At 37.3% G+C, this 27,543-nt stretch overlaps 1 protein-coding gene and 1 pseudogene across 1 annotated transcript in view; one reads left to right on the forward strand and one right to left on the reverse strand.

The window, feature by feature from the left end:
• The window catches only part of Bmpr2 (bone morphogenetic protein receptor type 2), a 212,612-nt gene that overhangs the window by 180,975 nt on the left and 4,094 nt on the right, over nt 1-27,543 (reverse strand). The gene's annotated exons all lie outside the window — the stretch shown is intronic.
• LOC110350510 (cullin-2 pseudogene) lies at nt 7,789-10,277 on the forward strand (annotated as a pseudogene).

Raw genomic sequence — 27,543 nt, forward strand, 5'->3', positions numbered from 1 at the left:
TTATAAGGGAAAAGTTATTGACTTATTGACTTATTGACCCTGCTCAGACACTTACAGAAAGATTTAAGATATGAATAAAAAATTTATTGCTCAAAAAAAACTATATGACATTCACAACTAGGAAATACACTGTTGTTTTTTGTTTTGTTTTGGAGACAAGGTCTTGCTGTATAGTTCAGGCTGGACTCTAACTTGCTGCCATCCTCCTGCCTCAGCCTCCGGAGTGCTGGGATTACACACTTGTGCCATCATACCCAGCTGTGTATTTTGTTTGTTTTTGAGACAGAGTTGCACTATGGTACCCAGGCTGGCTTTGAACTCCTGGGCTCAAGTAATACTCTGACCTCATCCTCTTTAGTACCTGGAACTACCAGCACATGGCACTACACCCTGTTGCTGCACCTGTAAAATTCCCAAAAAATTCAAGCATTTCAGAATCTCCAGTGAAGTATTTAGTATGTAATACATCATATATTACCTAATAATTAAAGTATGGCTTCTTTCCTACATCTCTTTGAAGTTATTTTTTTAACTTTCAAGTGATTCTTCTTACCTTTGTCATCCAAGTAAATATGGCTGAATGTACTTAAAACCACAATAGCAAGAATAAAAGTAGTGAGAGAAATGTAGCTGGTAAATGCAACCCCAAGCATTATTAGTGAGCTCTTGCATGCATACCCCTCATCTTCTGTACTGCTACTCTTCAACCATCTGTACTCTTCTTTCTTCACATAGAATGATAACCCATTAGCCAGATCTGGTCTTCAAGTTTTCAGAGCTGAATACAGCAGCTGAACCAATAATAAAGGCAGAACATATACATCAACCTAACCTAACCATAGCCTTCCCTACCACCTACAGCTGAGTAGTTAAGGTTACTATCAGACTCAAAAATTCAGTGGCCTGGGGATAACAAAGGATTTTTCTAGTTACTAAATTTTCTCCTTCCTTTTTTTATGCAGTTTAGCCCACTTGATAGAGCCACTCAGCCTCTGTCTCTGCTTAGGACTGGCTCAAACCTATTTACTGAATACTGTATTAGGTCTCAGTGCCTTGGCCGACTCCTCCTCCAAAGAACAGCTTCATAATCAGGCCAATTCTTTGAGCCCAGCCTCAAGGGAATTGTAAGCCTTTCTTCTTGCCTGTCCAGCCACTAATTCTCAAATTATTACTGTATTTTTGTTACTACCCATATACATTCAGTATTACTCCAAGTTGGGGGGGGGGGTTGTTTCTATTTGTTGAGAATGCTACACTGCTCAGGCTGGTCTGGAACTCAAGTGATCCTACCTCCTGAGATTCCTTCTAGACTCCTGAGTAGCTAGGACTACAGGAATATACCATGTCCAGACAAATTTGGATTTTTAACCCAAAATTTAGCAGTTGAGCATACACCATCATGTTTATGTTAAGTTGCCCAAATATTGAAACCATGGTTCATACTTCTGTACCCTAACACTGTTGTACATGATCGATATTTAATAAACACATGTTAATTCGGAAACAAGCCACAGAAGTCTTTCATTATGGGCCGGGGATTTAGCTCAGTGGTTTCACAGCCTGCCTTGCAAGCACACGGTCCCGAGTTCAACCCCTGGTACCAAAAAAAAAAAAAAAAAAGATTTTCATTACATAATTGGTGTGAAGTTATTAACAATTTATCCTACCTTGTTTAATTTGTATAGAGAACAGTTCACAGAATTTCAAAATTGAGACGCACCTCAATGTGATCAACTCTCCCCTTACAACATGAAAAGTTTTGAAGCTGAATATAGTGGCATGTGCTTGTAATCCCAACACTCAGGAAACTAAGGCAGGAGGATCACCATTTGAGGCCAGCCTGGACTACAGTGAGTTCAAGGTCAGCCTGAACTACCTAAAGGCCCTGTCTAAAAAAAAAAAGTTTTTGAGAGGAAATATGGTTAAGAATAGAAAATTTTTAGAAATCAAGAAGATCCTGGCTTTAAAAACGATGATGATCCTGGCTTGAAATACAGTTCTGCCATTTTCTAGATTTTGGGTGATTTATTTAACCTCTCTGACTCAGTATCCTTACCTATGAAAAAAATAACATCTACATTAGCAAAGTTGATATGAGAATCATAGAAAATAAAGTACTTAACATAATACCTGTCACAAGGAGAAAGTGAATAAATAATTAAGTAATCAGTTATTACAAGTAGCTGGACATGGTGGCACATCCCTGTGATACCAGCACTTGGGAGGCTGAGGCAGGAGGATCGCCAAGAGTTCAGGGCCAGCCTGGACTACAAAGTGAGACCCTGTCTCAAACAAACGAACAAAAAGTATACTATATGTGGGCTGGAGGTATAACTCAGTGGTGCAGTGCTTGCTTACTATGCCTAAGGCCCCAGGTTCAATCCCCAGCACCATGAAAAAAAAAAAAGTGGGGCCGGAGATTTAGCTCAGTGGTTATGCGCCCTGTCTCAAAAGCACAAGGACCCGAGTTTGATCCCCGGTACCAAAAAAAAAAAAAAAAAGGTATATACTATTAAAGTACTTTCTCTGTTAGTTTGTGACCCTGACTCTAAAATAGGAAAATTATGTGCCTTTTAGTTATTGAAGATTGAAGAAAAATGTATGTCAAGGACACTTGACAAATAGAAGGCACTTGTAATGGTGGAAGTTACTGTTACTAAACAGCACAGTAGCTATTTCACCTCATCTGGTATTCTCAGTATCGCCTAATATAGTTTATAATGTTTATATATTTTATGCTTTATAAATGTCAGATATTTTGGCAAATACTTTATACAACAGGTTCCTTTAAACAACAGTGAAATATTCTTTAGCTGCAGAAAGTCACTGCTTCTCCAACACAATTCTCAAAACAATTACTAAGAACATGACTCAGATGACTCACAGGAATCACCTTAACTAGTTGCCATCTTCTAAACAAATTTCTATAATTAGTGACTTGAATAAGTAGTGAGCTGAAAAGATTTCAGGAATTTGAGTTACAAACTGATGAATATAGCCCACAAAGTACATTTTCAGTATTTTGATACTCCTATAAACTTCCTTTTGATGTGGTCATTTATTTCACTGTTCAGAGTTCTCTTTTCAAATATGTCCTTGCATTAATGGCCCCAAGACTTTCCAGTATCGATACTACATTTAAATGGTCTCAATTCACAAACCTAGAAGAAGTTACAGACTCAAAACATGATACGCTTCTCTGAATCATATGATTCTTTTAATCTGGTATGATTAACACGATATGACTCTTTTAATCTGTACACCAGTGTAGACTAAGGGGAAGGGCAACAAGGTTAGACCAAGCTGGGTGGAGATCAATAAACAATAGGAGAGAAAAATTAAGTAAATTACTTTTTTCCTCTCCTCTACTAGACTCTCCTAACCTTACCTGCACCATATCCTGTGAAATACAGCAATTGGAATGGGCCACTAGGATGACAAAACTATTGGAGTTTATGCTCTGTAGTTCTACTCATCAACTGCAGAGAACAAATTCTAACTTGTTATGGTTTAGGTCCAAAATGTTCCCCTAAAGTCGCAAATGTTGAGTTGAGGATTTTGGAAAGTGACTTGCTCATGGGGGGATTAATCCACTGTTGAGTTCATAGCTAAATCCAGTTAGAAAGCAGCGCCTGGGTGGAAGGTAACCGAAAGAGTGTATTCTTATCACTGGTTCCTCCCTTCTCTCTGTTTCCCAGCTACCATGGATTGCACAGTTTTCCTCTGCCATGTCCTTCCGTCATGCCATTTTGGTCTTGGAGCCAGTAAACCATGCACTGGACCCACTGGAAACTGAGCCAAATAAACCTCTCCCCCTTTAAATTGTGGGTGGTAGGTATTTTGCTCCAATGACAGGAAAGCAGCTAATGCATTTAAGTTTATACTATGTATTTCCACACATCAACTACAGTTAATAGATTTTAACTAAAGTTGTTCTGAATACATTGAATAAATGTTCATGCTCAACCATTATCATTAATATTAGCAATCTGTTTACCTATTTGATGCTCCCTCGGCTTTTGTGAGCCAGAAATCCAAAATACCAAGGTTCTTAGAAATTTTTTAATTAAAATAAATAAGGCTCTTGGAATGGGGATGTAGCTCAAGTGATAGAGCAAGTGCTTAGCACGTGTGATCCCTAACTCCACAAAAAACAAATAAGGATCTAAATGAGACAAAAATGCCTTTTCTAAAGCTCAAGCATTTTAAGAGCCTGATATTAGTCACCTATTTACCATAAAAAGCCTAAAATCTATTAAAAGATCTCATATGCATATTTTATACATTTCACATTAACCATCTCTGGAAGAATGGTTTCAACCCAAGCAAGACACTTTCTCTATTTGGGACACAGTGATGAAAAAACAACCTGGCTACATAAGAGGCAGTAGAGTATAGCAATTAAGAGTATGCACTGCCAGCCAGACATGGTGGCACACACTTGTAATTCCAGTACTCTGGGAGGCTGAGGCAGATTACAAATTTGGGAAACAGGATTTAGCAAGACCCTGTCTGAAAATTAAAAAAAAAAAAAAAAGCTGGGGCTGTAGCTTGGTGTGAAGGCTCCAAGTTCAATCTCCAGTACTACCAAAAAAATATATATGGGCTGTCTTCCCTATATTCCAACTCTATCCTTTAGCTGTTCTGTTTAGGGCAAGTTTATCCATGCTTGAAATTCCTTTATCTGTAAATGGAGATAATCAATATCTACCTCACATTATTATTATGGATTAATATTTGTACCATGCCAAGAATAGTTCTAGATTTGATTAAATTATCTGGGGATTTAGCTCAGTGGTTTTGCTGCCTGCTGCGCAAGCGCAAGGACCTGAGTTCGATCCCCAGTGCCAAAAAAAGAAAAAAAAAGATAAGACTATAGAACTATAGACAAAATAGAACTTTACTAACTGTGGACTTGGCAAGGCTTACTCTAAGATAATTCAAAACCAGATGTCATAGAAGCAAAGCAGTTTTAATTGCATAAAATTACTTACATAATACCTTCAACTAAATAAGGAAAAGTAACAGTTAATGTGATACATACATAAACCAATCAGAGAAATACAACTGCCAAATAATCATATGAAAATAAGTCTGGCTCCATGAAAAACTGAAGCACTGCAAACTGAAACTAAAGTTTTTTGTTTTGGGGGGTTTTTTGGTACCAGGGATCGAACTCGGGTCCTTGCGCTTGCGCAGCAGGCGGCGAAACCATTGAGCTAAATCCCCAGCCCTAAATATTTTTTTTTTAATTTGCTTTCAGTGGGCCAGGGATTTAGCTCAGTGGTTCTGCTGCCTGCTTTAAAAGCGCAAGGTCCTGAGTTCGATCCCCGGTCCCAAAAAAAGAAAAAATTTGCTTTCAGCTGGGCCTGGTGGTTCAGCACTCTGGAGGCTGAGGCAGTAGGATCGCCATTAGTTCAAGGCCAGCCTGAGCTACATAATAGATACAAAGCCAGCCTGACCTGCACAGCAAAGCTGTCTCAAAAAAAAAAAAAAAAAATTTTTTTTTGCTTTAGCAAAAATTTGAAAGGTTGAGTGATATGATACTATATTTGGAAAAGGTATAAGAAAATGGAAATTCGCACATACTGATTGAGGAAATGAAAACTGGTACAACATTTCCTGGGGAAAATTTGGTAGTTCATATCAAAATTTTAAATATTGATCTGACAATCTTACTTTTAGAGCTGCCCTATATAAAAAGCACAAAAATTCACATACAATATACATATTATGATTCCACTTTGTTTAAAAATAAACTATACAGAGATTTTTTTTTTTAATGCATACAAAAAAGTATGGAAGATTATGTCCCAAACTTTTTGAGACAAGAGTCTCGCTATGCAGTTCAGGCTGGCCTTGAACTCACTATGTAGGCCCAGCTTGAGCTGGCCTTGAACTTGTGGAGATCCTCCTGCCTCAGCCTCCCGAGCACTGGGATTGCAGGCGTGCACCATCACACTCTGCATAACCCACCACACCTGGCATGTCCTAAACTATTAACAGTTGTTCTATCTAGGGAATGAGGTCAGAGAAAATGGAAAGAGAATGAGTCTATTTATTTTCTATACTTCATTATCATTTCTATACTGCATTATTATTATAATTTAGAAACCTTTTTGTTACAATTTTTATTATAATTTTAGAACTTTAAAAAGTTAAAGAAATCAAACCAAAGTATGAAAGCAAAATCAAGTCTTAAAATAGAAAACAAAAACCAGGGATGATGGCACACACCTGAAATCTCAGCCCTTGGGAGGCTGAGGCAGGAGGAGTGCCTTGTTCCAGGTCAGCCTGGGCTGCATATTGAGTTCAAGGCCAGCCTCAACTACATAGCAAGATTGCCTTAAAAAAAACAAAACAAAGCAAACAAACAAAAAAACACAAAGCAAAGTCAACACAAGTTTATCTGAGTACTTCCTACAGTCATCATTGGTCCCGTTCCCCAAATTCCTTTTCTGGACACTTGGAAAATTCACATTTCTTAGTTTGGGAAAGACCATGAGATTGCACAGTGAGATGTAGGTGGAAGAGATATGAATCCCATCTAAGCAGAGCATATAACTCTTCATGAAAGACCCTCTAGAGAGTCTCTTCTACCTATGGCATGACAATCAGGAACTTTCAAGATGGTGGTATTTTTTTTAAAACCCAGATCCCTGAATAATGAGCAGAGTGCCCCTGCCGACCTTTTTGAACATATAGCCTAAGCAAAAAATAACCAGTTATTTTAAGACTACTGTAACCTCTATCTCACTGGTACAGTCCCATAAACTGCCTTAAACCACTGGCTTTTAACTGCAAGTAACTAAAATACAATCATTTTCATCAATAGGATGATGTAAAATAAAAAGCCTAGTAGTTGCTTAGAATGTAAGTTAGTACCAATCTGAGACTAATTCATTTGGTGTTTTGGTTTGGTTTGGTTTATTTGGGGTTATTTATTTATTTTTGCAGTGCTGGGGATCAAATTGAGGGACTTTTGTATGTTATGGAAGTGCTCTACACTGAGCACCACCCCAGCCAAATATCCTGCTTTTGAAAGAGGGACTTCTGTGCAGGGTAAGGTATACTTGTAGTCTCAACTACTTGAGAGGCTAAGAAGGAGGATTGCTTGAACCCAGGAGTTTGAGGCCACGGGTTCAACACCAGCCTGGGTATATAGTGAGATTGTATCTTTAAAAAACACCTCAAAAACAATCATAGGCTGGGACTGTAGCTCACCTCAGTAGTAGAGTGCTTGTCTAGCAAGTGTAAAGCCCTAAAGTTTGATCCCCAGCTCACAGACAAAAAAAAAGGTCTTAGCAAGAAATCAGTAAAACTGAATTTCTCATCAACCTAAGTAAATGAACAGTTCCTAGAGAAAAGCTCTATAAGTGGAAAAAGTTGGTGCTAAAAACTAAACTGAATTTACAGATTAACATTTCTGATAATATTTCATCGAGCTAACACATGGATTTTAGCCTTGGGGAGAAAAAAATTAAATAGTTATATCACATGGAGAAGGTGGCCTCGGCGCTCAGCAATGGCAGTGTGGTGAGCGGGGACACGAGCTGACAGCCGCCACCGCCCACCTTCCTTCGCTCCTCCAGGTGCCTCCCCCTGCCCCTTGTCCTGCTTCTGCAGAAGGATATCGCTGTATAGTACAGCCTGGCCTTGAACTCCCAACAATCCTCCTGCCTGAGCCTCTACCCTCCCAAGTGCTAGGATCAAAGGCGTGCGTCACGATGCCCAGCGGAGTCTAGCCTTTGGAAATTCTATGAAAGATTTCAACACTAAACTTGCACAATGTCTCTGCAACCAAGAGTAGTAGACTTTGATGAAACATGGAACAAACTCCTGACTACAATCAAAGCAGCTGTTATGGTGGAATACGTCGAGAACAACATGGAGTGATCGCTTCTCGCTTTACGTGTGGCCTATCCTGAACCGCTTGGAGAAAGACTATACATAGAAACTAAGAACTTTTTGGAAAATCACGTTTGCCATTTGCACAAGAGAGTTCTAGAGTCTGAAGAACAAATACTTGTTATGTATCATGGGTATTGGGAAGAATACAGCAACAGTGCAGATTATATGGACAGCTTGTATAGGTATCTCAACACCCAGTATATTAAAAAGAATAAGTTGACTGAAGCCGACCTTCAGTATGGCTATGGTGGTGTAGATATGAATGAGCCACTCATGGAAATAGGAGAGCTAGTTTTGGACATGTGGAGAAAATTGATGGTTGAGCCGCTGCAAGCCGTTGTCATCTGAATGCTGCTCCAAGAAGTCAAAAACGATCGTGATGGAGAAGACTCAAACCAGAAAGTAACCCATGGGGTTACTAACTCCTTTGTTCCTGTTTAACAGTGTAAGAAAAAATTTCCTTTAAAGTTTTATCAAGAAATATTTGAGTCTCTCTTTCTGACTGAAACAGGAGAGTATTACAAACAAGGAGCTTCAAATTTGTTACACTAATCAAACTGCTCACAGTATATGGAAAAGGTTCTAGGTAGATTAAAAGATGAAGAAATTCAATGTTGAAAATACTTACATCCAAGTTCATATGGTAACGTAATTCATGAATGTCAGCAACGAATGGTAGCAGACCACTTACAGTTCTTACATGCAGAATGTCGTATCATTCGACAAGTGAAAAAAAATGACATGGCAAATATGTATATCTTACTCTGTGCTGTGTTGATGGGGTTATCTCATATGATTCAGGAGCTACAAAACAATATCCACAATGAGGGCCTCAAAGCAACCTGTAACCGTACTCAGGAAAATATGCCAACACTATTTGTGGAGTCAGTTTTAGAAGTACATGGCATATTTGTTCAGCTTATCAACACTGTTTTGAATGGTGATCAGCACTTTGAGTGCATTGGATAAGGCCCTTATATCAGTGGTAAATTACAAAGAACCCAAATCTGTTTGCAAAGTGCCTGAACTGCTTGCTAAGTATTGTGACAACTTACTAAAGAAGTCAACAAAAGGAATGACTGAGAATGAAGCAGAAGAAAAACTGATGAGCTTTATTACTGTTTTCAAATATATCGATGATAAGGATGTTTTTCAAAAGTTCTATGCAAGAATGTTGGCAAAACGCTTAATTCATGGATTATCTATGTCTATGGATTCTGAAGAAGCTATGACCAATAAACTAAAGCAAGGCTGTTGTTATGAGTTTACCAGCAGGCTACATCGCATGTACACAGATATGAGCATCAGTGCTGATCTCAACAATAAGTTCAACAATTTTATCAGAAACCAAGACACAGTAATAGATTTGGGAATTGGTTTTCAAATATATGTTCTACAGGCTGGTGCATGGCCTCTCACTCAGGCCCTTTGGTCTACGTTTGCAATTCCCCAGGAACTAGAAAAAAGTGCACAGATGTTTGAATTACTGTATAGCCAGCATTTTAGTGGCTGGAAACTGACATGGTTACATTATCTTTGTACAGGTGAAGTTAAAATGAACTATTTGGGCAAACCCTATGTAGCCATGGTCACGACGTACCAAACGGCAGTTCTTCTTGCCTTTAACAGTGAAATGGTCAGCTATAAAGAGCTTCAAGACAGCACTCAGATGAAAAGGAACTGACAAAAACAAATCATTGCTTGATGTGAAAATGATTAACCATGATTGAGAAAAGGAAGACATTGATGCAGTCTTCGTTTTCATTAAATATGAACTTCAGCAGTAAAAGAACAAAATTTTAAATTACTACATCAATGCAAAAAGATACACCACAGGAAATGGAGCAAACTAGAAGTGCTGTAAATGAGGACCGGAAAATGTATCTCCAAGCTGCTACAGTTCGCATCATGAAAGCACGAAAATTGCTTCGGCACAATGCCCTTATTCAAGAGGTGATCAGCTAGTCAAGAGCAAGGTTTAACCCCAGCATCAGCCTGATTAAGAAGTGCATCGAGGTTCTGATCGACAAACAGTACATTGAGCGCAGGCAGGCGTCCGCGGATCAGTACAGCTACGTCACTGACCAGGTGTGGATGAGGATCGGATCGTTGTGTCAATTCCGGTGTGTGCCTCAGGGAGAAGCAGGCCTTGCCTCCATGATTTGGTCACTTGGCAGCCCGGTTTTCTGGTTTACAATGTCACCAGTGCCACGTCATGAGCGTCAGAGAAAATGCCTAGAGACACTTCAAGCTCATGTCATCACGACATTTCTTAAACTTTCTCACAGTGAGTGAAGTGTTGCTGGAATCTGGAAATTCGGTTAAGTACCATGCTCACGTTTGCAGTTGATGTGATTTTTTTTTTTTTAATGTATCTTAAAGGACATAAAATAAAAACTTATATATTGTAATATGACAGATAACCTATAATTGTATCTACATCAAAATGACAAACATGGGCCAGGGATTTAGCTCAGTGGTTCCGCCGCCTGCCTCGAAAGTGGAGGGACCTGAGTTCGATCCCCAGTACCAAAATAAAAAACAACAACAAAATGACAAACATGATTTGCTGCTTGTCAAATAAAAAAATAAATAGAAAAAAGTTATATCACATGTAAAACTGTTTCTGAAACTAACATACATAAATCCATATCTTGCTATCGTTTTAAATCTTGCCTTTCTTTTCACACAATAGGGCCCTTTGTGTAATAACTAAATATAAAAGGTTACTCTTCACACCAGACTGGCCCCTAGGGGTTCTAGTCACTAACAACACATGGAAACATTAACAACTTATCCCCAACTAAATATGTCATCATCACTCTTCTAATCTAACTGAAGCTCTCTCCAAAACTGAAGTTTTGAATCTTCAATGAAATGTTTTATTATTTACCAATATTTGAATGCTGCACACAAATCAAAACCTAAAACATCTGCTGTCATTTATAGCAGATTAAGAGACTATATATACTGAGACTTGGTTCAGCCTGAACAATTATTCCTGAATGATTAGAATGCCCTAAGATACTTAGATGCCTAAAATATTATAAGCATTTTATACTATCAGACTAACATGACACACACTATATAACTGATCTGCTTTAGAGCCAGAGGCTTGAGCTTGAATTCCAGAGCTACTTAGTCCATTTATTTATCTGAATACATTTTTTAAAAGAAAAAAAATATATATATATTAATAGCGCAGTAGGATGTGGCTCAGGGATAACAGTGTTTGCCTAACATGTATGAGGCTGTGGGTTCAATGCCTGGCACAGTAATAACACAATAATTATGAAAGGAACTTAGCAGATAAGCTAAAGCCTCAATAACTTCATGTTACTCCTCCCTCACTTCAATAGACTGACTCACTAACTGGAGCCACTGTCAAATTAGATAGAATAGGACTAGATAGAATATCTTAAATCTAACCTCTCCTAAAACATTTTTTCTGAATTATTTCTTTGTAAAGTTAAAAACACAAAATTGAGCAAGACAGTTTTGTACATAAGATCATTAGTAGGGAGTAGATTATGTAGGACATTTTAAATGATTGTGACTTTTATTCTAAGTGATATGGGAAGGTATTAGAGATTAAACCAAAGAAATGTTATTACTTGACTTAATTTAAAAAGGAACACCCAGGCTACTATGTTGTATATTAATAGAGAATATGGATTGGTGAAAAGTTACAAGGGAGAGAAGATGGTGGCTTTTAGAATTAAGGTGGTAGCAGTGGAAGTAGTCATACTATGTATTTTGAAGGCAGAACCAAGAGTTTTTGCTATCAGGTTGAATGTGAATGTGAAAAAAAAAGACAAAATTATCTCCTATTTGGGGCAGTGCCTAAACAACTGGAAAGAGAACTGTCATTTACTGAATAGCATAACTTTGAAGGGAGAAGAGGTCTGGGGAGGAAGCTCAGGACTTCAGTTCTGCATATGTTAAGTGTGAGATATCCAAATGGAGATAGACGGGAGGGATACACAGTTGGCTACCTACAACCGGATTGCAAGGATAGAAATACATTTGAAACAGCCTGTAGAAGTCATTTAAAGGCAAGGGACTGTATGAGATCACCAAGAGAGTCACTATAGATAGATAAAAAAAATCCAAGAACTGAATCCCAGAACATTAACACATTTAGAGGTCAGGAAAATAAGGAGGAACTAACAAAAGAAATAGATGCACATCTGTAATCCCAGCACCCTGAGAACCTGAGGCAGGAGGATCACAAGTTCCAGTCCACCCTGGGCAATTCAGCAACTTAGTGAGATCCTGTCCCAAAATTAAAAAGGAAAAAAAAAAAAAAAAAAAAGGCTGGGGATGCTGCTCAGTGTGAAGGCCTTGGGGTCAATCCCCAGTACCTGCCCCTCAAAAAAAAGATGAAATAGGTAATAAAAAAATTAAGAGAGTGTAAGTCAAATGAAGAGAGTATTTCAAGGAAGAAAAAATGATTAAGTTGGCTAACACTGATGATACATCAAGATGAGAATTTACACAAGGACACATGTACAAAAGTATTCAATTTGGCACTATCAGAGAAGAAAATCAGAAACAACCTAAATACCTCCCTATAGGAATTAAATAAATAATAACAACTATACTCAATGAAATATCATACAACTATTCAAATGACAGTTAAAATTTTATATACAGGGCAGGGGATTTAGTTTAGTGGTTCCAGCACCTGCCTCGCAAGTGCAAGGTCCTGAGTTCGATCCCTGGTACCAAAAAAAAAAGATTCTATATACATGCTTGTGACATATTATTCCATGGGAAAAAAAAAAAAATCAACGACCCAAGAGCTGGAGATATAGCTCAGTGGTAGAGTGCTTGCCTAGCATGTATAAGGCCCTGGGGTTCAATCCTCAGTACTGGGAAGAAAAAAAATCCAAGATAAAATTGATACATATTATATATGTATTACACACAAAATACATACACTCTCTTTTTATAAGTCAAAGGAAATATACCAAAACAAAACACAGTGTTGGAGTTGTGGGTTATTAGTATTTTTTTCTCTGAATTTTCAAATAAAGATAAAAAAGAAACTTTCTCTAAAAGTTTAACCTGGAGTTAGGGATGTAGCTCAGTGGTAAAGCCCTTGCCTAACATGTACCAAGCCCTAGGTTGGATCCTTGGGCATGGCAAAAAGAAAGAAAGGTTAGCCAAGTACAGCCATTACAATTACATAGCTTTATTCATAGACTATTCTGCTCTATGAAGGCAAAGATTGAGACAGTTTAATAATGACAGAAAAATCAACTTTATTTTCTCATTTAAATAACCAGAAAGTTTGAATTGTCAAACATCTATATATCCTTACACACACAAAAAAAAACACTACACAAGTCACATTTTCCACTAAATCATCCTATTTGCACTTAACTTGCCGAGACAGAATGAAAGTATATTGCCATTTGTATTTCTGACACTCATTATTATGAGAAAACAACTCTCTTAAAGAAACAGAAAAAGAAAGTCTGGCTTTAACAAAACAAAATTTCTCAATCTCCATTTGTATCTTCCAGACACAAATATGGAACAGACAGAAATAGGTCTGTGCGTTTGCAATCTTCCTATTCCCCCAAATACCTAACTCTACCTAAAACTATTGTAGCTAATGCCTTTATCTTGTCTTGATTCTTCCAATAGTCCACAGTCAATATATTTAAGGTCCAAATGATTATAGTTTGTATTATATATTGATGATTTGAGTAATGCATTTTAAATGTTACATAATATGCACAGAGCAGGGTTAACATATAATGTTGGACACTAGGAGTATAGGTATGTAACCTTTTATATTAGCTTTTATTTTTTTTGGTACCGGGGATCAAACTCAGGTCCTTCCGCTTGCGAGGCAGGCAGCAGAACCACTGCGCTAAATCCCCAGCCCTATATTAGCTCTTTTAGAAACAATTTCTCTCCTTACATTTTCTTGCAATATACTTTGAAATATAAGACTTTTTTTTTTTTTTTTTTTTTGCAATACTGGAGATTGGGCCTTGAGCTCTACCACTGACCTACATCCCCAGACCTTTATATTTTTAAATTTTGAGACAGGGCCTCACTGAGGTTGCCTGGGCTGGGCCTCAAACTTGGTATTCTTCTGCCTCAGCCTCTTCAATAGCTGGGATTAAAGGTATGCACCTCAACACCTGGCAACAGACACTCTTAAAGGCAGTAGCAATAGTTTTAAAAAAAACCTGTACCTTAAATCTACTAGTTCCTTATATAATAAAAACTTAGAATAACTTACTGAAAAAAAGGTACTGAACAAACAGCACAGTATTTCAAAGAAACACAATACATCCATAATTTGAAGGAAGGGTTGCCTTTTGTACAAATAAAATATACCACACTTTGCATACAATTTGAAGAAAACATATATGAAAGTCAGTAAGAATATATCTAGGTTTTTAAATCTATTCAAATCCTTTTCTTCCTATGAAAATATATTTTAAAAAATTGGGCCAGGGATTTAGCTCAGTGGCACCACGCCTGCCTCGCAAGCCCAAGATCCTGAGTTCGATCCCTGCTACCAAAAAAAAAAAAATTATAGCATTTCACCATAGAAAAACAGGTTTCAAGGTCACATACACATACATACATACATACATACACACACATGAATATTTATTATGTGTGCATACTGAAGTACAGTATTACTTTAAAATGTCTGTATGGAAAAGAATTTAAAACCAAGGTATTTACTGCATTGCTTCTCTGGTGTGAGAAACCAGAAGTGGAAATAAGGACTAAAATGTATAATAGATATTGGTAAATGGGAAATGGGAACAAAATGTTCAAATGGGAATGGGAACAAGGGAGGGGAGAGGGAGAAAGGAAGGAAGGGGCAAGAAAAAAAAGTGAAAATAGAAGGAAAAGTGGAAACAAAGCTTAAGTACATAGGGAAGGGAGGGGGCATAAAGGGAGGGTTGAGATAAAATTAAAATTTTTAAAAATAAAATCAAGGCATTCAGCCTCATAAGCGCAAGGACCCATATTTGATCCCCGGTAACCCCCCCCCACCCCGCAAAAATCAAGGTATTCATGTGGTCGCTTCTGCAGCACATATATTAAAATTGGAACAATATCGTAATCTGTGTTATCTCTTTGGAAACAAATCAAACTCTTGAATTCACGTGGCATACTAGATATGTCTAAATAAAACAATGACATGAATGAAAAAAAAAAATCAAGGTATTCAAGGATCCTTATACCCAAATGAGCTGGATCATGATTTTTTTTTTTTTTTTTGAGTCTGGGTCTTGCTTTGTAGTTCAGGCTGTCTTGAACTCACTAGCCCAGGCTGGCCTCACACTTGTGGCGATCCTCCTGCCTCAGTGCTGGGATTACAGGTGTGCACCACCACACATGGCTTCATGATCTTTTTTAAAATTCTCCTTCTAACTTATCTGCATTTTTCTAAATCATGTGCATTTTCATAATACTTCTAGAATAAACATATACATATTTTTCAAAAACTTTTATTTCAGAATAGTTCTGTTTTACGGAACAGTTATTAGCAATAGTACAGAAATTTTCCCCTAATGTAATATCTACAGTACATTTGTTACAACTGGTAAACCAACACTAAACTTTATTCAAATTTCCCTACTTTCCCCTCTTGTACTTTTCCTAATGCAGGACCCCATCCAGTATCACATCATATTTAGTCATCATGTCTTTAGGCTCCACTGTGCTGTGACAGTTTTCCAGACTTTGTCTCTGATGACTTTGACAATTTTGAGATATACTAATCAGGTGTTGTGTAAAGAATCGCTCTGTTGGGGCTGGGTTTTTAGCTCAGTGGCGCTGTCCCTGCCTCAAAAGCACAAGGTCCTGAGTTTGATTGCCGATACCAAAAAAGAAAAAAAATAAAAAAGAATCGCTCGGTCGGGCTGGGGATTTAGCTCAGTGCTGCCATGCATGCCTCACAAGCACAAGGTGCTGAGTTCAATAGCATGCATGAGGTCCTGAGTTTGGTCCCCAGCACTGCAACAAATAAAACAAAAACCTATTCAGAATAATGACTGGCACAGATTAGATGCTTGGCCATTAGCTGACCAAATGAATTAACTCTTTCAGGGGCCAGGGATTTAGCTCAGTGGCACCATGCCTGCCTTGCAAGCCCACGGTCCTGAGTTCAATTCCCAGTACTGAGAAAAAAAAAAAAAAAGAAGAAGAAGAATCACTCTGTCTCAGACTGGTGGTTTTCTCATGGTTAGACCAGGTTTGTGGGCTTTTGTGAGGAAGACCACAAAGATGAAAAGCATCAGCCAGGGATTTAGCTCAGTGGTTCTGGAGCCTGCCTCGCAAGTGCAAGGTCCCGAGTTCGATCCCCAGTACCAAAAAAAAAAAGAGATGAAAACCTGTTTCTTTACATTATATCAATAATACATACCATCAAGAGGACTTATTGATGATAACCTTGATTACCTGGCCAAGACAGTGCTTGCCAGATTTCTCCATTGTAAAGTTATCTTTTTTCTTATGTATGGCTTATGAAATGAGACAATTAAGTTTTTTAATTTTTGTTTTAATATATCTGTTTTTAATGGGTAATAAATCAACGTTAACACATTTCTTCATTTTAAAAAAAATCTATTTCCAGTTCAGCTTCAAACCTGACGAACATATGTTGGAAAGTGAGTCTGGTTCAGGCAACATTTTTTACAGTAATTTAAGAATATCTTGCCTATAGAATTTCCTATACAGAAAAAACTATATGCTTTCAAAATACATCTATCTCTTCTCTCCTCTCCTATATACATGCAGATACATCTTTGTGTCTTTTCTATAAAAGCAGTCGCATCAAGAAAACTCATTGAAGGGCCAAGGATCTAGCTCAGTGGCACTGCGACTGCCTCGAAGGCACAAGGTCCTGAGTTGGATCCCCAGTACCACAAAAAGGGAACACAGAAAAATTCAAATAGAGTCCAAAATTACTTATTAAGCTATTTCAATAGTCCAAAAATAAGATGTACAGTATTAACATATTTCATGCAATATGGGGAAAAGGGCAGTAAACTAGTAAGTTCCAACAGGAATTACCTACCAAAATCACTCAGGAAACTTTTTTTTTTTGGTACTGGAGTTCGAACTCAGGACCTTGCACTTTCAAGGCAGGCAGTGGAACCACTAAGCTAAATCCCCAGCCCAAGAAACTTTTAATAGTCACATATCCCATCTCTCCAAGACTCCACAAATCACTTCCTTCTGCAGGAGCGGGAGCCAGGCCTCCAGCTGATTCTAATATAAAGCTCTGATTAAGAATGAAGGTTAAAAGGGCCGGGATTTAGCTCAGTGGTTTCACCACCTGCTGCGCAAGCACAAGGACCCAAGTTCAATCCCTGGTACCAAAAAAAAAAAAAAAAAAAAAAAGAATGAAGGTCCTGGGCCAGGGATTTAACTCAGTGGTGCCATGAAAGCACAAGGTCCAGAGTTCAATGCTGGGTACAAAAAAAAAAAGAATGAAGGACCTAGGGCTGGGGATTTAGCTCAGTAACACAGCCCCTCCTGCCTGGCAAGTGCAAGGTCCTGAATTCGATCTCCAGTACCAAAAAAGAAAAAATTAAAGTCCTGTCGGGTGTGGTAGTGCACACCTGTGATCCCACCTCTTGTGAGGTTGAGGCCAGCCTGGGTTACACAATCAGTTCAAGGCCAGCCTGAACTACATAGAGACCCAGTCATAAAATAAAAAAAAAAAAAGAAGATCCTAAATTAACTAGGTCTGAGATTCAAATAATTTGCATTTCCAGGCAGCTCCAGGTGACAATGATGCTGCTAATTCAAGGGACCACCCTTTAAGGACTATTAGCCTACACCAAATTGTACTTTTCAAAGGGTTTTCATGAAAACTCGAGTTATAGGAGCAGTTTCCAAGAACAGCAGTCACAACTAATACATGTTGTTTCCACTTACATCATTCAACAGACATTTACTATGTGTGAATGTCAGAGTGTAGAACTTAAACCAACAAAGTCAGTTACTCCTGGGAACTTGTTAAACACAGTATTTCAAACTCCACCCCAGAAATAGAATCAGAAACTCCAAGGGGATAGGACCTGGTAGTCTACACTTCAACAAGACTTGATATACAAGGTAATTCTGATGGACCCTACAGTCTGAAAACCAATGGATTATGGCACACCACACTGGCCTCTCCTAAGAGGGTATACAAAAACTACCTTCCTTCAAAAGGTTTATAAATATGGCACTTGCCTAGAATGTGTGAGGCCCTAGGTTTGATCTCCAGCACTGAAAAAAAATTATCAAGAAATAAGCTACCAAGAGTAAAAACAGATAACAATGCTAGGGTTATATCAAGTACAATAGCTCAAAAGTTCAATGGAAACAACAGTACAAAAAACAAAAGAAAAATTCAATCTAGAACGTTTAAAAAGGAAAAGTTGAGCTGGGGATTTAGCTCAGTGGTTTAATAATCTTTCATTTGCTGTACTTCCTGTATCTTGACTACTGTCTTTCACTTTTTACCCTGTCATTGCTGTATTTTCACATATAGTATACGCTGACTAAAAAGAAGTGTCTTACTCATTCTTCATATTTTAGGCAGATGTGTCTCTCCTTATCCCAAATATTCAATGCCTCAAATAAACGTACATAAAAATAAAATGTATAATGGTAAAAAACTAATATGGCAGATTATGTCAAAGTTCTTATCATTATCATCAATAATTAAAGAAAAGGCACGGGCCGGGGATTTAGCTCAGTGGCACCACCCCTGCCTTGCAAGCACAAGGTCCTGAGTTTGATCCCTGGTACCCAAAAAAAGAAAGAAAAGGCTTATTCAGAAAAGTGATTAATATGCACAAATAAGGTATAGAAAAACCAAACAGCAGAAGACTCACAGCTAAGAAGTGGCATCTTATCTGATGCAGATTCCATGATATATCAAAATGAAAGGAAAGAAATCAGACAAAGTAACATAGATACAATATGGTTATCTAGAAAGACCCTAGTCACTCTAATCACTGCTTGAAAAGAAGAAATTTTTCTCAGATAACTATAGATGACCCTTCGGGTCCTTTATATATGTTTCATGTTTCACCACACTGGAAGCAGAATTCATTGTGCCTGTTTTAGTGCTAAATACAAAAGGATGCTAAATTATATACCTTTCAAGAAGGATGCTAAGTAATCACATGTTTACCTCACATCTTTCAAGATGATATTATTCCTCACTGGTAAAGACTGTGAAACCTCTTGGCAGCACCCCGTAATTCTTTAATAAAATTCCTTCTGAAACCATTAAAAGTACTGCTCAGAGAACATTCTGTGTTTTAATGAAAATGTATATTTATGATACCTATCTCTAAAAGAATAGGGAAGTAAAAGAATAATAAAACCTCCAATTATAAACATAAAAATATGAGGAAAGATCAACATCCAAAACAAACTACCAGTAAACTAAAAACAAATTTGCTATGGCAAGAGAGGGTATAAGAAAAATGACAGTAAGGGCCTGGGATTTAGCCCAGTAGTTCCGCTGCCTGCCTGGCAAGCACAAGGTCCCGAGTTCAATCCCCAGTACCAAAAAAATAAGAGAGAAATTAAGGTAAATATCAAAGTTTAAAGGACAGTAAATTTCTCTTCACTTTTAGCAACACACCTCTATTAAAAATGCTCTCCTTGGGCCAGGGATTTGGCTCAGTGGTCTCGCTGCCTCCTACGCAAGTGCGAGGACCCAAGTTCAATCTCTGGTACCAAAAAAAAAAAAGCCAACAAAAATGCTCTCCTCGCCGCCTCCCTCGCAAGCACAAGGTCCCAAGTTCAATCCCTGGTACTAAAAAAAAAAAAAAGCTCCCCTATAGAGAGAGCATAACACAGAGTAAAATAATAACAATTATTTTTTAGTTGTGTCAAACGTTCTTTTTAATCAAAGACAAAAAATACTCCAGTCAACTAGTTCAACTATGAAACTGGAAATCAAACAGAAAACAAATTCATGATTTACTAAATAGACATCACTTCATGCCAAATCCCATCTAAACAATATCTATTAAGGCATAAAAAAATTCTCAAAATAGTCCCAGTTTTCCTCATTGAGAAAGAAATAAAACATCTACTTTTTAAAATATTTTTATTCTGGTAGGTTTAATGATGAGTTATAAACTGTAATATCAAAAGTCCTAGAGCCAGGGATTTAGCTCAGTGATTTTGCCGCCTGCTGCGCAAGTGCAAGGACCTGAGTTCGATCCCCGGTACCCAAAAAAATAAAAATCCTCTTCAAGAACACACATACCATAAAAGTAAAATTTAAGTAATTATTCTCTTAGCTTTTCAGAATAGAAAACTTATTTAACAACAATAACTAGCCAGGTGTGGTGGCACACATCTGTAATTTCAGCACTTTGGAGTTTGAGCTGGGAAGATCATCAGTTAGAGGCTAACCTAGGCTACACAGCAAGTTCAAGGCCAGCCTAGACTACCTAGTGAGCTCCTGTTTCAAAAAAATTTCTTTTAATTAAAAACTAAAATAAACTATCTTATAGCAAATTTAAATGCCTTAAATATATCAAAAGTAAATTATTTCATAATTTTCCTTAATAATAAACACAAGAAATAAAATTCCTCAAACTTGGAAAAATAATACTTCATTAACTTAAGAACAAAATACCTAGGAATGTACTTAACCAATAAGGTTAAATACTTGTACACTGAAAATTATAAAACATGAAATAAAGAAGATGTAAATAAAAATAGGAGGCGGAGATTTAGCTCAGTGGTTCCACTATCTGCCTCGCAAACACAAGGTCCCTAGTTCAATCCCCGATACCAAAAAAAACCAAAACAACTCTTGTTCATAGATAGGAAGACTTAATATTATGATGTCAATATCCAAAGCAATCTACAGACCCAAACAATCCCTATCAAATTTCCAACAGTCTTTTTTACAGAGAGGGAAAAGCCAACTCTTAAATTTATGTAAAATTGCCAAGGGTGGGCTGAGGATGTAGCTCAGTGGTGCCACAACTGCCTGGCAAGTGTAAGTCCTGAGTTTGATCCCCAGTACCAGGGGGGAAAAAAAGTCCACTTGTAAAATTGCCAAGGACTCTGATTAGCCAAAATAATCTTGAAAAAGAACAAAGTCAGGGGACTTACATGTCCCAATTTAAAAACTCATCACAAAGCTATCTGGCAATAAAACAGTAATAGCACTGGCATAAGGACAGATCTACAGAACAAGAGAGTTGAACTATGAGTCCAGAAATAAACCCATCTAACTTTGGCCAATAGAGTTTGTTTTGTTTTTTAGTGTTATTGGGGATTGAACCCAGGGACTGACACATTGTCAAGCAAGCATTCTACCATTGAGCTACATTCCCAGCCCTGACCAAGTGATTTTTGACAAGGATGTCAATTCTCTTCAACGTGGAAAGAATGCAACAAATGGCGCTGGTACAAATGGATTTCCACATGCAAAAGAATGAAGTTGGATCCCTACTATACACCATATACAAAAATTAATTCAAAATGTATCAATGATCTAATTCTAAGAGCTAAAACCATAAATCTCCTAGAAGAAAACATAAAAGTAAATAATCATGGTCGGGTATAGTAGCACATTCCTGTAATCCCAACTACTTGGGAGACTGAGAGAGGAGGACAACAAGTTAGAGACCAGCCTAGACAACTTGGCAACTGAGACCTTGTCTCAAAAAAATAAAAAGTAAAACAAGACTGAGTAATAACACAAAGCAAAAGCCCTCAGTTCAAACCTCAGTACCACTACAAATAAAAAAAACAAGGAAAAGAAAATTGTAACTTTGGATTTGGCAATAGATTCTAATATACGACACCAAAAATATGAAAAACAAAATAGTTCAATCAGACCTAATGAAAATCAAAAACTTCTGGACATCAAGTTTACCAAGAAAAACCAAAAAGACAACCCAACTAAAATTGGACAAAGGATCAAACTGACATTTCTCCAAACAGATATGAATAGCCAATAAGCACAAGAAAAGATGTTCAACATCATTCTTCACTTAGAAAATGCAAGTCAAAACCTACCATGAACTATCACTTCATATTCATTAGGATGGCTACAATAACTTTCAAAAACTGAAAAATAAGTGTAAGTGATGATATGAAGAAACTGGAATCCTCATATACTTTACCAATAGTAGAAATGCAAAAATGGTGCAGCCACTATGAAAAATTTCTGTAGTTCCTTAAAAATCTCAACATAAATTTACCATATGATCCAACAATTACATTCCTGGATTTATACCTTGTAAGGAACTGAAACCAGAGACACAACCAGATACGTACATACTCATATTCACTGCAGCATTATTCAAAATACCCAAAAGGCGGAAGCAAGTGTACAACAGATGACAAGATAAACAAAATGTGATATACATATCTATATAGATAGATATAATTATTCACCCTTAAAAGGAATGAAGTTCTGATATATGCCTCAACATGGATACTCTGAAAATACTATGCTAAGCAAAAATGAGAGCTAGTCATAAAAGGACAAATGTTGCATGAGTCTACTTATATGAAATACTAGAGTAGGCAAATTCATAGAGACCAACAGTAGATCAGAGGTTACCAAGAGCTTGGAAGAAGAGGGAATAGGAAGTTACTGCACAATGATTAAGTTTCTACGTGGAGTGATTAAAAGGTTTTGGGAGTGGGTGTGCCATGCTGTGTACAGAATTAATGCTACTGAATTGTACACTTGAAAATGTTTAAATTGATAAAGCATATAAATATCAAAAACTTTATATATGTAAAACCAAAAAGTTTAAAGTAATATACCCAAAAATAAACAATGAATTGCACACTTTAAATAGATGGATTGTAGCCAGGGATAGTGGTGCACCCCTGTAATCCCAGCACTTGGGAGGCTGGAGCAGGATGATTGCTGCAAGTTTGAGGCCAGCCTGAGCTAAATAGTGAGTTCGAGGCTAGTCTGCACTACATAGTAAGACCCTATCTCAAAAAACAAAAAAATAGGTGGACTGTGTAGTACATAAATTATATCTCAATAAAGCTGCTTTAAAAAAAAAAAAGAACACTTTAACCTGAAGTTTACATGTAATTAATTAATCTTACTGATTTAGAATATATGAGAACTGGCTTAAAGACCAAGCTGAAATGTGATATTATTTTAAGATTAAAATGAGAAACACCATTGGAGAAATCTAATATACTTAACTTCTAATTATTTAAAGTCTACTTTAAGATTCTTTCCAACCCTAAAATTCTAGGATTTCAACAATTCTAAAAGAATCTTTTATATTTGGAACACATTATTATTATAATATTTCCATTAAAGTATATCCCTAACAAGCCTTTCTTTACACTTGTGTTATATTGATTCAACACATATAATCAAGACATAAAATGTATTTGAAAAAAATTATGTTTTTTTTTCAAAGTAGTGCTTTTAGAATGCCACACAGTTTTCCATAACCTAAGCTAAGTTTAAAATACTAGGGTAGGGCCAGGGATTTAGCTCAGTGGTTCCACCGCCTGCCTCCCAAGGGCAAGGTCCCAAGTTCGATCCCCGGTACCAAATAAATAAATAAATAAATAAAAATACTAGGACTACGGATGTATCTTGGCAATAGAGAGCACAAAGTCCTAGGTTTAATCACCAGCATGGCAAAAGCAAACAAACAAAAACTATGCAATTAGTAAATAACCAAGTGTATCATTCAAAGTGCTATGCACTTACTAGTAACTAAGTAAATCATTGGATTTTCTGATATAATAAGAAGTACTACATAAGTACTCTGTCACCGAGGCCAATAGGCTCACTTTATAAATGAGGATGTAGAGACCAAATGGGGTTTTTCTAAAGTAAACATTTAATAGTAACACCAAGTAGGAATTCAGATATTTCTAACTTCTAATTCTAGTTGCCTATTTGACTTAGAAATCATTTACATTCAGGGACAGCTAAAGCTGAAGAGAGGAGAAGCAGTGAGAGAAAAATTAACAAGGGAGAGGGCTAGCAATAAGGAAAAAAAATGTTCTCAAGACAGACTAAGGGACATTGAAAGAAAAAAAATTGGGTGGAGAAAGGATGGGAATACAAGAAATGGATAATCAAGAAAGTCAGAAGAGGAAGGTTTCAAGCAAGGGGTTGACCATAATTAGCAAATTCAGTAGAAAAGTAAAAAAGAACAAAGTTTAAAAGGGACTACATTTGGCAGTTAGGAAGCCACTGCTGACTGCTACTATACATTGTAGGGAGAAGGGGGCAATAAAGGAGTTCAGGATATGTAAGTCAAGTTTTCACTGCTCATTCAAGAAGGCTAGCAGAGAAGAAACATTTACATAGAGGGGAACATAAACAAGACAAATGGGGACATCCTCAAAGACAGGCAGAGGAAAGAATGAAATGATAAAAAGATTTTCGAAGTCCTCATCTTTGCTTCAAACTGTATGAAATCTAGCTTCCCTTTCATACTTATTGCAAGACACCAGTCAATCTTTCTTATTTCTCTTTGCCTTGCCCAATAACATTTAGAAAAGAGACTTTTACACAGAAAATATAATAAATGCTTGTCAACTGGACTTCAGTATTCCTTCCATATGTTGTCCGTCTTAATGGATTCCCTACCCTCTAGCTGCTCCTGTGGGTGCATACTTGAATAATTCTTGTCAAACACTGTACTAACTATAATTAAGAGCAAGCATTAAATATTATATATTAATAAATTTGGTAAAGGAGTGCATTCTAAAATGGTCCCGTCATTGATTACAAGCTTATTTCTAGACCCACACAGACCCCAATATATAAATTAGGTATATTCTTTTATTCATCTCACAAGCAAAGGAAAAAAATAGAAAAAGAAAAAAAGTTTTTTGGATTTTTTGTTTTGTTTGGTTTTGGAGATAGGGTTTCATTACGTAGTTTAGTTCAAGCTCGTCTGGTACTCACTACGTACTCCAGGCTGGCCTGGAACTCATGGTGATCCTCCTGCCTCAGCCTCTTGAATGCTGGGATTGCAGGCATGAGCCACTGCGCGCCCAGCTCAAGAAAAATGTTTTTTAAAAACTCAAATCTCTTGTACTTAAAACTTCAACAAGGTAATCTTCATCACTTCTGGAAAGGACTTAAGACTAGATTATTTAACCAGAAGAGGAAAAGAGCTTAATAATACAAGAGTCTCTTTATGTGTAAGTGCTACAAAAGATCAAAGTTTATGAATTTCTATATCACAGCACCCATATATTTTTCCAGCAAACATCAATTAAATCAGCATATAATTCTTATCTGGAAGATGGAAATATCTATAATTTTTTTACTTGAGGGGGGCTCATAGAATATTGAGTTGTAACAAAAATCAATATTGTTGGGCCAGGATTCAGCTCAGTGGCATCACCCCTGCCTAGCAAGTGCAAGGTCCTGAGTTTGATTTCCAGTACCGAAAAAGGAAAAAAAAAAAAAAAAGAAAGAAAATCAATACTATCTATTCTGATTTAGTTTAGCACTAATCCCTTTATAATTCACCAACAACTCTCAACCAAATTTACTAAAAGTAAAACCACTTCTTTCTATTGATAAGTAATTTTTTTCTTTTTGGCAGAAGCAGGAGGGAAAAAAAGTGGCCAAAATAAAAATACATGCTAAATAAATATATCTAAACTAGATAAGCAAAGCCTTTTTATTAAATAATATACCACTTTTTTTTTTTTTGAGGCAGGGTCTTGCTATGTACTTCCATTTAGGCTGGCCTTGAACTCCCTGTGTACTCCAGGTTGGCCTTAAACTTGGAGCCATTCTCCTGCCCCAGCCTCCCAAGTGCTGGGATTACAGGTGTGCACCACCATGCCTGGCATACATCACATTTAAAACAAAGAAATGATAAAAAGAAGAAAAGAAAAAAAACCCTACAATTTTTAAGAAAAAGATTTGGGGTAATTGCTTATAGCACAAATGTTTGTCCCAATGCTGTCTGACCCAGAATAAGATATAATTAGTATAAAAAGAAGAAATAGTAAAGTTGTAGCATCTGAGTTAGAAGAAATCTTAAATAGAGTTCTCAAAGGCATATAAAATAATAGGGGAGGGGTAAAATGCAGATTCCCAGGCTTGGTATGTAAATACTTGGATTCAGCAGGTCTAGAGTGGTGCCCACGAATCTGCATTTGAAACATGATCTTCCAACCCCAAAACATTAGAACAGAGAAAACAATGTGCTCACATAGAATAACTCAGGACAATGGTTTTCCCACTGTACCATTTATACTACTTTATAGTTGAAGGAACTGGGACAAAGAAAGAATAAGTTGCTAATATCTTGAGTTGATAAACTCTAATTCCTTAAATTCATTCACCAACTACTTCTATGCATAGGAATATGACAAATTATAAAACAATTTAAGATACAAAGTTTAGAGTGAAGGGTAGCTCAGTGGCAGAGTGCTTGCTTTGCATGCAAGAGCCCTGGGTTTGATTCTTAACACCCTTCCCTTCCTCCCCAAAAAGATATGAACTCTATCCTCCAGAAGTAATTATCAGTTGGGAGGACAAGGCAGATATATAAAACTGATGCTTAAGAACAAGTATGTATGAGTAGGTGCCACAATAAGTGATATGGCCAATTATAAAATTAACTAATTTACTCTAACTTCATTAACTTTTATGGTTAGAACCCATCAGAGATCAATGTTCAAATTCTTTTCCTTCACTGCTAGAAAAGTTGGCCTTTGGCTGATGGTGCAGCTCACTGATAGAATGCTTGCATGCTAACACATGGCTTGGGTTGGATCCCCAACACAGCAGACATAAAAAGTTGGCCTTTACTTTTTTTGGTACCAGGGATCGAACTCTGGACCTTGCGCTTGCGAGGCAGGTGGCAGAACCACTGAGCTAAATCCCCCAGTCCAAAAGATGGCCTTTAAGGAAGGTGATGTCTTGGTGCAGAAGACATCTCTTTCCACATTTCCATAGACACATCAACCTCAATACCACATACCACAGGCCACATTCCACCATAGCTTTTGTTGAGACCAAAGCTAGTGTAATTTTAATGCAAAAGATTAAGAGCTCACTCCATTCATATGGTAAAAGAAGTCCCCTTCCTGTACCATCTTCTGATCCTATGTAGACTGAGTTTCAAATTCTTTAGCCCTCTGTAGCAGTACTATACATTCATATATTATATCAACCTCACTGTTGGCAAAATGTACTTCCGCACTCCATGTCTTTGGGCTTGGCAGTATGACTTGGTTGCCAAATGGGATGTGGAGGAGCAGAGTGTAGTTTTGTGTAGGTAGGGTTGGCCTTGTTCCACTGCACTCTAACAATGCCTTGGTAAAAACTTCCCTGAGGGCTGGTCTCGGTGGCTTACAGCCTGTAATCCCAGCACTCAGGAGGCTGAAGCAGGAGGATCAGAAGGCCACCCTGGGCTACCTAGCAAGTTCAAGGCCAGGCTGAACTAACCCCCGCCAAAAAAAAACTTCCCTGAGGTAGGTGTTACCCGCTTTCCCACCTGGGCCCCAGAGGAGACAAGTAGAGCAGAATAAATGCTATTGTCATGTGCCACTAAGATTTTGTGGCTGCAAATTATTAAGCAGCAAAAAGTGACCAAACCACCATTTTTAACTTAATCAGGACTGATGATATACTGG

Source organism: Heterocephalus glaber, unplaced genomic scaffold (genome assembly GCF_053883595.1).
Source record: "Heterocephalus glaber isolate CG9 unplaced genomic scaffold, H.glaber_assembly_v1.0 deba00000621, whole genome shotgun sequence".
NCBI classification, from domain to species: domain Eukaryota; kingdom Metazoa; phylum Chordata; class Mammalia; order Rodentia; family Bathyergidae; genus Heterocephalus; species Heterocephalus glaber.